The sequence below is a fragment of the Lutra lutra genome, chromosome 4 (genome assembly GCF_902655055.1).
Source record: "Lutra lutra chromosome 4, mLutLut1.2, whole genome shotgun sequence".
NCBI lineage: Eukaryota > Metazoa > Chordata > Mammalia > Carnivora > Mustelidae > Lutra > Lutra lutra.
In genome coordinates, this window is record NC_062281.1 from 31,602,858 (window position 1) to 31,614,967 (window position 12,110).

A 12,110-nucleotide genomic window follows, 5' to 3' on the forward strand; every position below is an offset into this window, starting at 1 on the left:
GTGGGATGTAGAGCTCTAACATATCCTAGGGGAGTAGGGTCAGAAATAAATGTCTGATACCCAAAAGTTCGTTGGTACTAGAGACACTGGCATAATGAGGAGGCTCAGCAAGTGAGGAGTAAAGCACAGGTGACCCTGCTTCTGAAGTCAAAGAATTCTCAAAAGTAGGGAGGGCTTGCTTCCCCCTCGGCAGTCTGTATCAGAACCTGCTTGGAGTAAGGGCAAGCCATTTTCAAATTACACAATTTGTTCTTCCCCATTCAGCCGCCACTCTGTTTCAACAGACCACCGCACGGGTGTACTTGGAAGAATAAGAAGGGCAGAATGCTAAAAACCACTGAAACACGGGCTTGGTCATTTAAAAAAAAAAAAAAAATAGCAAGGAGTTCACTATAGCTCCTGAGCATGGTATCAGAAATACAGTTTGCATTACAGTCAACCTTGAGGCTGAGCTGTGAACACCAGGCAGCTGCTATAACCGGAAGCTGGCTCATGCACCTTGGAATCAGGTTGGCCAGGGTTCAGTTCCCAATCTGCTGCATATCACAGGCATGTTCTTAAGATCACTGGCTCTTGTTTTTCTACTACCAGTTTTGATTCACACAACCATGTGTTTAGAGAAAAGTGTACATCTGGTGATCCAACTTGGAATTCCAGAAGCACATTTTCTATAGTACTGTGATTCTTCAGTGGTTTATAATATCTTTTCCACCATTCTTCCATTATCTGTCCCTTCCCAACTGACTGGAAATGCCCTCCCCTCCCCAATTTAATTCTCTGGAGATGAGTCTCAGACAGGAACCCAAAGAAATTGATGAAGAACAAATTGGTAGTTGGATGGGAGAGTAATGATCATGAATATGGGCTCTCAGTGTCATGGGAAGGAAGTGCTGACATAGACCTGGGGCCCTCTATGTAGAGTCAAGAGGCACATATGCAATGGCTGGAGGTGGACCCTCCCTTTGTGTTCTTCCCAGGTTCCTAGCCACCACCTGCCATTTATGGTGAGGGTCTCTTTATCCCTCTCCTCCTTGGTTCTCTGAAGAATGAACTATTGTTTCAAATATTTAAAATAACAAATAACACAAATAAGTTTATAAGTACAAATCAAGACAATTTGCAAGTGAGAAAAGAAGAATATGCAGTGAGAAAGTATAATGGAATCTGATTTTAGTATGGGTGTTGGGTTTGAGAAGTGGGGAAGTAGAATAAGTAGAAGTTAAATGAGTAAAGAATAGGACAGGAGTTTCTAGGCAGAGACTTCTATTTTTAGCATCAGTGTGATAAGAGCTCTAAGAAGTAGTGTCAGTATCTGTCTCTTATTCGGAAGCCAGATGAGCTTTAGAACTCACTGACCCAGGAATGATTTGGTGCTTACAACGTAATAATAATAATAATAATAATAAAGTGAACAACACTTAAATTCTTAAGGAATGAGGCTAAATCAGCAATATAAAATGAGAAATTAAAGTACTTTAAATAGTAATTATATAGATATAGTCATTTCCATTGTAATCTAACATGGGTCCGTCACTTTTCCTAGGCCTCAATGCGGGGGAAGAGAAGAAGAAAAAGGTAAGAAGCCTCTGTAACGTTTGATGTTGTCTTCTCCCAAGTTCACCAACCTGTCACTGATGTTTAAGGACTTGGGCTCTCTCACATTCCTCCAGAACAGGCTGGAGGTCCTGTGCAGAGTATCTCACATGTGCTCCCTGGGCTGGGATTTGGCCTCTTCCAGTTTCTTCCCCATTTTCTTCTTCTGGCTAACGAACCCTAAAGCAGCAGTTCTCCTTCATATTCACCTTCAGTCCTCCTGGGATTGGCCGCAGGTTAATGGACACCAAAGGAAGACTTCAGCAGCCTGTAATCTGTCTCAGGACAATTAATATCATGTTCATAACAATCATGTTCTTAAGATCACTGGCTCTCACTTTTCTACTACCACTTTCGAAAAAAGAGCTCTATTGGATGTACCTAAAGGTGGTTTCTATCATTATCGAAACTTCTGGCACCACTTCCCATCAATGCAAGTAGTTATTAAAAGCTTCTGACATCACTGTTTCATGGAGATTATATTGGAAAATAAACTAGGTTTTACTGCTTTCTGGAGAGCTCTTCACATGAGGATTAACTCATCAGCCCTTTGGGACTATAGTGGGGAATGGATGAAATGAGTCCAAATGATAAGTATGACAATCACACACAATGTGATGCTGTAAACGTTATCAATATGCTTTTCCTTTTGTCTTTCTGAGTATGAGAACTCCACCCTCATTTACCCAAAATGTCCATGTGGAGGGCATGCTCTATCTGGATTAAATGAATGTAAAGAGAAGATACGATTTGGGGCAAATGGAAGAAATGTCCATCCCTTTTCAGGCCTAGGGAATTTGTGGGAAGGAGAAGGGGAGAGAAAAATAGAAGTTTGTCAGATAGGTATTTTCTGATCTCTTCTCTGTGGCAAAAAGAAGAGAACATTCCAGAGAGGTGAAGGAAACACTGAAAGCAAAGAAGAGCTCTTCTCTGTCCACATTAAGACTCCTAGAAAGATGTCACCTCTGAAGAAACACCTCCCAGTCACCAAGATGGGCAGTGGCCACAGCAACTTGGCAATGCTAAATGGTCACGTGGAGGAAGTCCCCAAAGGTTAACTTTCTGGTGTCACCCTGGGTTTCAGAACAACTGAGAATTGGGCTTGGCAACTGAGAATCTGGCTTGGGAGCTTGTCGTAGTGGTTTGACCAGATGACTTCTTACCAAGGGTTACTGAACAGACTGCAGGGCTGAAGGTCAGCTGAGTTAGACCCTGCAAGGTGTATACAGAAGCAGAAGCCAGCGTGAGCCTCATTTGCCAGAGAGCGTTGTCAGCCCTGGTCACACTGGAAAAGACCAGCTCATGAATCTTACTTCAGCTGCAAATGACAAGAGGACAGTGTACAGAGCTGGAAGACAGACACTGTCCTTGAAGTCAAAATGACATAACACAGAGCCTGAGGCCCTGGCCCATCCCTACTTAAGGTTATGTGCTTGGCACCTCTTTCTCCCTATTTTCAGACACAAACTTAGGGAAAGAGCATTTGTATGACTATTTTATGACACTTAATGGACTATGTAAATTTGACTAATATTGATACCAGATGGTTCATTTATTCTTATGATTGTTTGACTTTTTTTTTTTTTTTTTAAGATGGAGAATGGTGTAAGGGCCTTAATGTCAAGGAGTATGTTTCATTCATTTTTGTGTCTCTCCTAGTAACTGACTAATGATGTTACATGTAAAGGAAGGTCAAAAAAATGCCCTTTAAACAAATAATTCGTGAAGAGTTATTTTTACATTTCAGTGGTTCACAAAATTCTAGAGAGCAGCTCATGGCATCTTAAAGTTTATCTCCTTATTTCCACGCTTCCCTAATGCAGTGCTCTAGGAGTAAATCACCTTGAGTCAGAAGAAGCCACATCTATACGGCTTCTTCTAAACTTGAAGAATTTTCCTATGTTTCCCAGTCATTTTTGTGTTGGAAGGAGAGAATCACATCTAGTTTGTGAAACCCTAGCTAGAAGAGATTTTTAGTCAACACACGAAGGTTCACAGAGGTTGTTCCTTCCAAGAATAATCTCCCAGGGCCCCATTCAACAATAAATATTGCCCAACTTCCCCACGCAGAAGTCAGCGTAAGGCTGCAAACACTAAGGAAATTGCCTCTGCATCCAGCCAGCTGATTTGGCAGACCAAGGGCCAATGCACAAAGAAGGTCTGTCTCTGTTTGTTTTCCTCATACTTTTCCTCCTTTCTGAGCAGTAAGCCATGGAGAGTTATGGCAACGCCTGGGAAGAATGTGTTAGAGACTCCCTCTTCCCGCAGACCCCCCTAATTACAAAGAACCAAAGTTTTTGCTTAAATTGACTGGATAGTCATGATTTTGACCACTGGACATACTGCAAACATGGACTTCTATAAACCTCACCCTAAAAAAAGTCTTGAGAGGAAGGCTTCAGTTTTCAGTCACTTTGTTTCCTTTTCAGGCTCTTTCTCCTAGGAAAATTAAAATAAAGACAATAGCCATTTTATGACTCACTGGCCTTGTTACCCAGTAGAATCCACAGGGACATTCTTCTAGTGTCATAGAAAGAGCACCAAAATAACAAGGAGTTTGTTATCTTAAAGGACAAAAGACCAGGATTTAAGAGATGTAGCTTATAATTCTAGTATGAAAAAAGCCACTGGATCTCTCCATGACATGGACCAAGTCCCTTTACTTGTATGGGTCTGAATTTCCATTGTCAAAAAAAAGGAGCCCTTATACTAGTGTTTGAAATTCAGTCATACAGAATACTTTTAAAATTATTTACTAGAGGGGCACCTGGGTGGCTCAGTCAGTTAAGTGTCTGCCTTTGACTCAGGTCATGATCTTAGGGTCCTGGGATCTGACCCCTTGTCATTCTCCCTGCTCAGTGGAGAATATGCTGCTTCCTCTCCCTCTGCACCCCACCCCCTTGCTCTCTCATGCACACTCTCTCTGTCTCTCTCTCAAATAAGTAAATAAAGTCCTTAAATGAATTATTGACTGGATATAAATCTTGACACTTTGGTCTGAGTTATATTTTTTTTTCAAGAATATTTTTAGGTGATTGCTTCTTGGCCTTTTGGCTAAGATCAGGTGTAGTATTTGTTCTTATCAGTTTAATATCTGATATTGTCCTCTATCTGAGGACAATATATTAAATGGATTTTTGGAGTAGGGAGTTGAAATAGGAGTTTGCTCCATCCACTCCACGCATCGACCTGGTATTGCAGTACTTCCAGGAACAGTGCACCCTCCCCACTAAAGTAGTAAATAAAAGATTTGGTTAGTAAGAAAAAAAAAGAATAATTTTAGATAATTTTATAAATCCTTCTCTTAAGTTGATTAGTTTGTATTATTCTTAAATAAAAACTTTGCATCACTAGCTATCTGTATACCTTAAGATAAAATTCATACAGGAAATATAGAATAATATTTGATCCTTCCCCATTACTATGCATTGTATTATCAAAGCCAAGAGAACAAAGATTTATGCATAGAGTTGTTCATTGGTGATTTTCTCTTTGGAGTTCTGAGTAGCTGTCTCTTCTGGGTCATTGCATCTATGCTAACAGAAGCAAGATGTAGTTGGTTGGTGGTATTCAACTGAAATAAGGTATTTGCTGGAGTCAGTCTTGGTCCATTTACTACTTTCTGAATTTTCAAAAAAAAGCTAATAGTTTTATTAATCTAAAGGCTGTCATGCTGTATAATCTTCATCTGGGCCATGAAAAATCTATTCAAATAAACTAGGTAGTCTTGGTAGAGAAGCAAAGTTTTTTTTTTAATAAAGAAATAACATCAGGGGCACCTGGGTGGCTCAGTTGGTTAAGTACCCAACTCTTGGTTTTGGCTCAGATCATGATCTCAGGGTTGTGAGATGGAGCTTTGCTGCATGGGGCTCTGTGCTCAGCATGGGGTCTCCTGGAGATTCTCTCCCTCTCCTTCTGCCCCTCTCTCTGTCCCTCCCTCTCTCCCTGCAAGAAAGAAAGAAAGAAAGAAAGAACGAACATCAGTGAGATATTGAAATACCAGTTCAAAAATAGTGACTTTGTATTAAGAAATACCATGAAAAAGGGGTTTGTATATACATTCGGAAGTATATATACAAAGTGATTAAACAAAATTATTCCCACTATTTGTACTGAGTGGGCAAAATTTATATCAACTTATTTGAAAATTATATAGATATTAGAAGGAGGACATGTTTTTGGATATTTTAACAAAAGTATGCTATTTATGGTTTTTGAAATATTAACTTCTATCCTATTAAATATTAGCTTCCATTTTGAAATGTAACTATATACTCTAAACACACTGTCTTACTATCAATAACCACTTGATTTTATTAAGTTTTCAAGAATATCTAGGTTAGCAACATCCTATATATATGCTTGGTTCAAGTAAGTGCAAATATCTAACAGAAATCAATAAAGAACATGACATATGGAACTATGGCTTTTCTAGTTACAGGTGATTATGTTCAGAAAAGAATGGAATAATTCCTTTAATGTTAACTCTACTTAAATTTCCATTTTCCACCTTTGTCTCTTGCCAGAAGCACGATAATTATTCCAAACCCGGGCTATGTAATAAATGTCTGGGAATGGTTTACTTGCTTGGGCTGTTTCTCATACTAAGACACAAACATGTGGTGTTCTACCATCTGGGTCCTTTATATGTGACTTTTCTTACTTCTCCACCAGAGTTAGTCACATGCTCTGAAATACAATAATTCAAACAATAAGATATTAGTTCACCTTTGGCTCAACCTATTATTCAAAGAGCCTAAGGAAGTCAGTCATACTGTTCATTTGAAGTAGGGTTGAAAAAAATTCTGTGTTGGAAAATAATGCAGAAAGTGCATTTGTGTTTTATGTTTCTAAAACAATTATCAAAGTATTAGGAGTTTATAGCTTGATAGTAATCCTCCAACAGAAAACAAATAGAAGGGGAGATTTAGGAATCAAATAATCACATTTTAACCTGTAACCTGGGAAGGTGATGAAAGCATATTAAGAATTTTTAAGAAGTCAAATACTAGCAGATGTGGAATATTGTACAAGACACAAACTCAATAGGCATTCACATAGAAAAGAACCATGGGATAAAAAGCTAAAAGGAGTTTGCTGAGGTTGTTTTAGTCAACCTAAATTGACTAAAAGTAGGATGGGCTCAGCCAGATTTGCGTAGAAATTTGCATTGGTCTGTGCAACCCAAATGCCTGATAGATAGATCTAGAATATAGAGTTAAGTGGTCAGCTGAGTGGGTGAAAGTATGGCCTGGAAAATACAGAGAGGAGACATTCCAGGTGCTGGAACATACAATGCTATATATATTACATCATGCAATGTGCTCTTGGAAATACGAACACTGGTTCTTCTGGGTACTTCTTTGTGGACAGTGGTCCTGAGAACGGACTTTCTTGAGTGTCTCCCCTGACTCTCATCCCAGGTTCAGGCTCAACATGTCTTTACTTTTAATCTACCAAGAACATGATTTACTTGAAATTCTTAGCTGGTTTTAGCAGGCAATCACCAGCGCTCTCACAAGGTCCTTGCAAAGAGGTTCTTCAAGAGTTTGCTATGACTTACAGAACTCTTATGTGATCTGGCCCCAGCCTCCCTCACCAAGTTCAAATGGGGACATGCTGTGTTACCCTCCAGCTATGCTGGATTTCAGTCAGTCTCTAAAATACCACAGGCTCCTTTCTGTCCCCTTCCTTTCCCTCTGCCTGAAATATTTCTCCCAAGTTCTTTGCATGTTCAAGTTGGTCTCATTCTTGAGACCTCAGCTCAAATACAACTCTTTAGAGAAGGCTTTCCTGAATTCTAGATAGAGTGCTTTTACATCAGGTGGAAAGGAAGCTGTCTCCATTAGTATCTATAACAGCAACCCATTGTTCTCTTGCTTATGTCTCTGTTCACCTGTGTACTGTTGGTTTTCCTCACTGGAATCTAAACAGGGAGAAGTTCTCTCTTGTCCATTATTGCCTCTATTACACTAGTAGTGTCTCGTACAGGCTCTGAAACATGGCAAGCCTGAGCATAATGTTATTAAATAAGTGAATGAAGAGAAGAATGAGAAGATTTTACAGTGAAATGAAAAAGAGGAGTGAAGTACATGTGAACAGTGAAGAGAGGGAAGAGAGAATTAGGTGAGGTTTATTTCCCATGGGTCATTTTTAAATGCTTAATTCTCCCCAAGAACCTAAGAAGACAACATGAGTTGGTATTAGCATATCCTAGGATCCTTTAGAGATATTAACCACAGAATTTGACCTTAGGAAGCAAAGGAAAATCAGAGGAGAGTGTCCAAAACACCACAAAAATAAAAGTCTTCAGATATTCCATAAGAACTAACCGAGCCTCTTGACTCACTCATATGGACTGGTTACCTTAGCCAAATTGGGAAACTCAGCAAGAAGATTAAAGCTTAAACATCTTAGGCATGTTTACTCAAATGATTAATGAAAATGGAGGACAAAAATTGGAACACAATTTGTTAAAATCAAGAGAAAGACAATAAAAAGAATTCTTACCATATCCATACTATTAAACCTTTGGGAATGAGATAAGAGATGTACATATGAGAGGGTGGGTAAGAGTCAGAGCCAGAATACAGATCTTGTGGTGCTGTGTAGTCAGATCCCGTCAATTACAAAACACCTGCCATCCCCTCTTGGTTAGTTCAGGAGTTAAGTTGTGTTGGTGCAATGTAGCAGTGAGAACGACTGTTTCCACGGCTACTGAGGAGGGAGCAGCTTTTCCTGATGTCCAGTAAATGGAACTTGGACCATAAAACAACAGCAACAAAGAGAGAACAGACAACTTAAGCATTTCCCCATAAGCACAGGGAACTCATTTGTCCCTGCCAAGGGCTCTCAGTCAGTCTATGTCGAGCAGCAGGCTGAAACCCGCTGAGCAGACAGCTGCTGCTGGCCTGGGGCCCACTTCGGACCTGAAGAGAATAAGCCCCACTCCATTCAGGGCTTAAAATAAAGCTGACTCACCACTTTGGAGATACACAATGTGTCAGCCTGGGGAGGGCTGAGGTCATTGCTTGAGATCATCTTGGGTCAGACAGTAATGGGGACCTTCAGAAGATACCAAGCCACAAACTCTGTTACTTCAGGTCACCAGTTTGAAGTATTGTTCTGTTCTCTATGCAAAAGATGGATAGGTGGATTTTCCAAAATTATTTTTGCTTCCCACCCCCCCCCCCCCGATTTCAGAAAATTCAGGATGACTCTCCAGACCTCAAACTATTTCTAAAATACCACTTTCTGAAGAGATCATAGAGATCTCCTAGACAGTGTATTTGTGATCCTACATATCTAGGGCAGACAGGACTCAAGGAGCATTATGAAAAACCCCTCCATTTCTGTTCTCTTATGCCCCAAGGTGGTGGCAGAACTTTAAGAAATAGATTCAACACATATTTTCACAAATTTAATTTATTAACCAGACAAAAGATGAGACCATAGTTTTTTTTTTTTTTTTGGTTTTTTATTTTTTTAGATTTTTTTTTTTTTTAATTTGACAGAGAGAGAGATCACAAGCAGGCAGAGAGGCAGGCAGAAGGAGAGGGGGAAGCAGGCTCCCCACTGAGCAGAGAGCCCAATGCAGGGTTTGATCCCAGGAGCCTGAGACCAAGAACTGAATGGAAGGCAGAGCCTTAACCTACTGAGCTACCCAGGTGCAACATGGCTTTTTAAAAACCCAAATAACGTAATTACAAAGTTTTCTGGGATGTAGCTCCCAGAGATTCCGCTTCCATTTTGATAAAGGATTCTCTACATATAATAATTCACCATATACAAAGACTCCGTGTCATCAGAAACAATTTATGAAGCAGTAGGAGGTTTTATGTGGCAGTAGATTCAACACTTCTCAAATACATAAACGGCTGGGCTTTTTTTCATATGCAAGTAATTTAAGTTTTCTATTAGCCATTTCATGAACTTTAGAGGAAATTGGGCACCATATAAATGATATGGAAACACTGGAAGACACTGAAACTCCAAATGAATACATCTAAGAAACTGGATAACATTTTAATGATGTGTATTTTGTTATAGACTGGTTCTTTGAAAATTGGCAAACTACTTCTGTTTTTAACAGAGGGATCCAAATGGACCAGAATGTTCCAAGTTCTATTTTTTTTTATCATTTCATTTATTAAATATTTGTTGACATCAACTACTTGCCAGGCACCATGCTGAAAACTAGATGTATAAGAATTTTAAAAAAGACATGATGCATACCTTTGTGCAACTGGTTACCAGAGGAAGTAGACTCATTTGCTTGTTTAATTATGTAGTTTGCCCATGAAACGTGCCCCCCAAAAGAAATAGGTGGCATAAAAGAACATGTAACAGGATATCTTGACATTCTGGAAGGTCAGTTGAGGGTTCTCTGATGAAGTGGCATTAATCTAAGATCAAAAGGGTGAATGATGATTAGATAAAAAAGGAGAGGAAGAGCATCCCAGGCAAAGGAATAGCATTGCAAAGGACTTGGGTTGGAATGAAGCTTAGCAAACTTAGTAACCAAAAAAGTGCCAAAATGTCCTGAACATGAAAAGCCAGAGGAGAGTGTTGGTAGATGATGGTAAGCAGATTCTTGCTGATTTTTTTTTTTATGTCAGAACTTAGGGATTTTATCTTAAAAGTCAGTTGGAAGATTTGGAAGTTCTGGGTACACTGGAATGCTATCATTAGTTAGAAGTGTATTTCCTAAATCTTTTTCTTTTTTCTTTTTTTTTGTTGCTATTTAAAAGAAATAAATTGACAATGGAAACAAGGGTGTATGTAGAGAGATGCATTTAGCAGCTATTGCAAAAGTCCAGAAGAGATCATTGCAGCACTGAACTTGAGTAGTAATGCCAGTGGAAATGAAAAGAAGTAGGTGACCCTGTATGAGAATGAAGAGTATTTGATTTATGTGGCCACAGTGGGTTTCAATAAATATTTGTTGACTAGATGACTGATTAGTTTTGTATTTAGGAAGAGGAAAGAATCAAGGATATATTAGTCTAATTGAGAACTTGTTAAACATAATGTTGTTCTCTATTCGAAGTGTTGTCCACAGATCTAGCAACATCAGCATCGCCTGAGAGCTAATGGGAAATGCAGAATCCTTAGCCCACTAGAGACCTGTTAAGAATGGGACTGTGAATGAGATCCCCAGGTGATTTGTATATAGATTAAAGTTTGGAAAGTGCTCCAAAGTCAGGTGGCACTGGGGCTAACAGACCCACAAATTTAAGAGAGCAGATTATAATCAAAGCCAAAAGAAGGAAATGCTGGGGGACACCTGGGTGGCCCAGTCAGTTAAACATCTGTCTTCAGCTCAGGTCATGTTTCCTGGGTTCTGGGATCAAGGCCCACGTTGGGCTCTCTGCTCTGCAGTGAGTTGGCTTCTCCCTCTGCCCCTCTTCCCACTCCTTCTCCTCTCTCTCGGTCTCTCAAATAAATAAATAAAATCTTAAAAAAAAAAAGAGGGAAATGCTGGGACATATTTAAATGGATTTAAGGGATAAAGAATAAGAAACTGTTCAAGATGCATTGGGTGTATAACATAACTAGGTAAGACTTCTTATGGAAACTCATCGCCAAAATAAGCAAATTAAATTGTCAAATTCCAAAAAGTGATAAGACAATGCTAGTGATGACTAGCATCAAGATGACTCTTTCTCTAATCATAACAATAATAATAATAACCATGATAATAATAATAGATATGAGAGTAACAATGAATTGTATTACTTGATAGTTATTCAGTGCTTGCTTTTATATACTTTTTCTGTTGGAAAAACCCTTAAAAGTATGAGAGGAAATGACATTGTATTTTATGGTGTGTGCAAGAAAATGTTGAAATTCTTCTTTACTCCCATGTATTTTGGCAGAGACTAATACGAAAAAAAAAACAACAAAAAAACACCTGAGATCAATACTGAAGCTATACATAATAACTTCATAAAATTTGTATGCCCTGTGTATAAGAAAAATCATGTTGGGTCATTTCTATAGAACAAGCACAAAAATATTGGAACGTAGAGAAGATGTATATCCAGCATTGTTATAACATTATGAATCTTGATAGGAAGAAAATGCCAGAAATAGTTCTGAGCTATGCTCTAACTCAAAGTACCATGCAACCAAGGTTCCTAGACTGCTTGCCATTATGCACTAGATCAGTTCCATATACCCAAAACGTATTGGGGGCAGGGGAGGGAAGCCACAATATTTCATGTATCCTTAATAGATTGCCAAAAATAGATATGGTTCAATTGTGCTCAATGGCTCCTGAGGTTACAGAACATCATTCTTTTCTGAAGTTCCAGTTGGCAGTTGCTTTCCCTTACTCTCATCTGCTCCCTTGTGTTTATTTTATATTCATGCACATGACGGCAGTTACCGAATCAGCCTGTGCAATCTCGCAATTATTGTTTTCAGAAAAACGCACATAACGGTTATTAGATCAACAACTGAGTAACTCAGAGCAGTCACTTAATATTAATATCATATGTGCAGAACTTGAAGAG

The 12,110-nt window shown here is 39.0% G+C and overlaps 1 long non-coding RNA gene and 1 other non-coding gene across 2 annotated transcripts; both read left to right on the plus strand.

The window, feature by feature from the left end:
• Positions 1–1,541: 1,541 nt before the first annotated feature.
• Positions 1,542–3,286, plus strand: LOC125098150 (uncharacterized). The gene is made up of 2 exons (XR_007126737.1): positions 1,542–1,575; positions 1,671–3,286. It is a non-coding gene; the product is annotated as an uncharacterized LOC125098150 (long non-coding RNA).
• A 1,341-nt stretch (positions 3,287–4,627) lies between these two features.
• On the plus strand, positions 4,628–4,819 carry LOC125099354 (U2 spliceosomal RNA). The gene has a single exon (XR_007127131.1). It is a non-coding gene; the product is annotated as a U2 spliceosomal RNA (small nuclear RNA).
• The last annotated feature ends 7,291 nt before the right edge of the window (positions 4,820–12,110 follow it).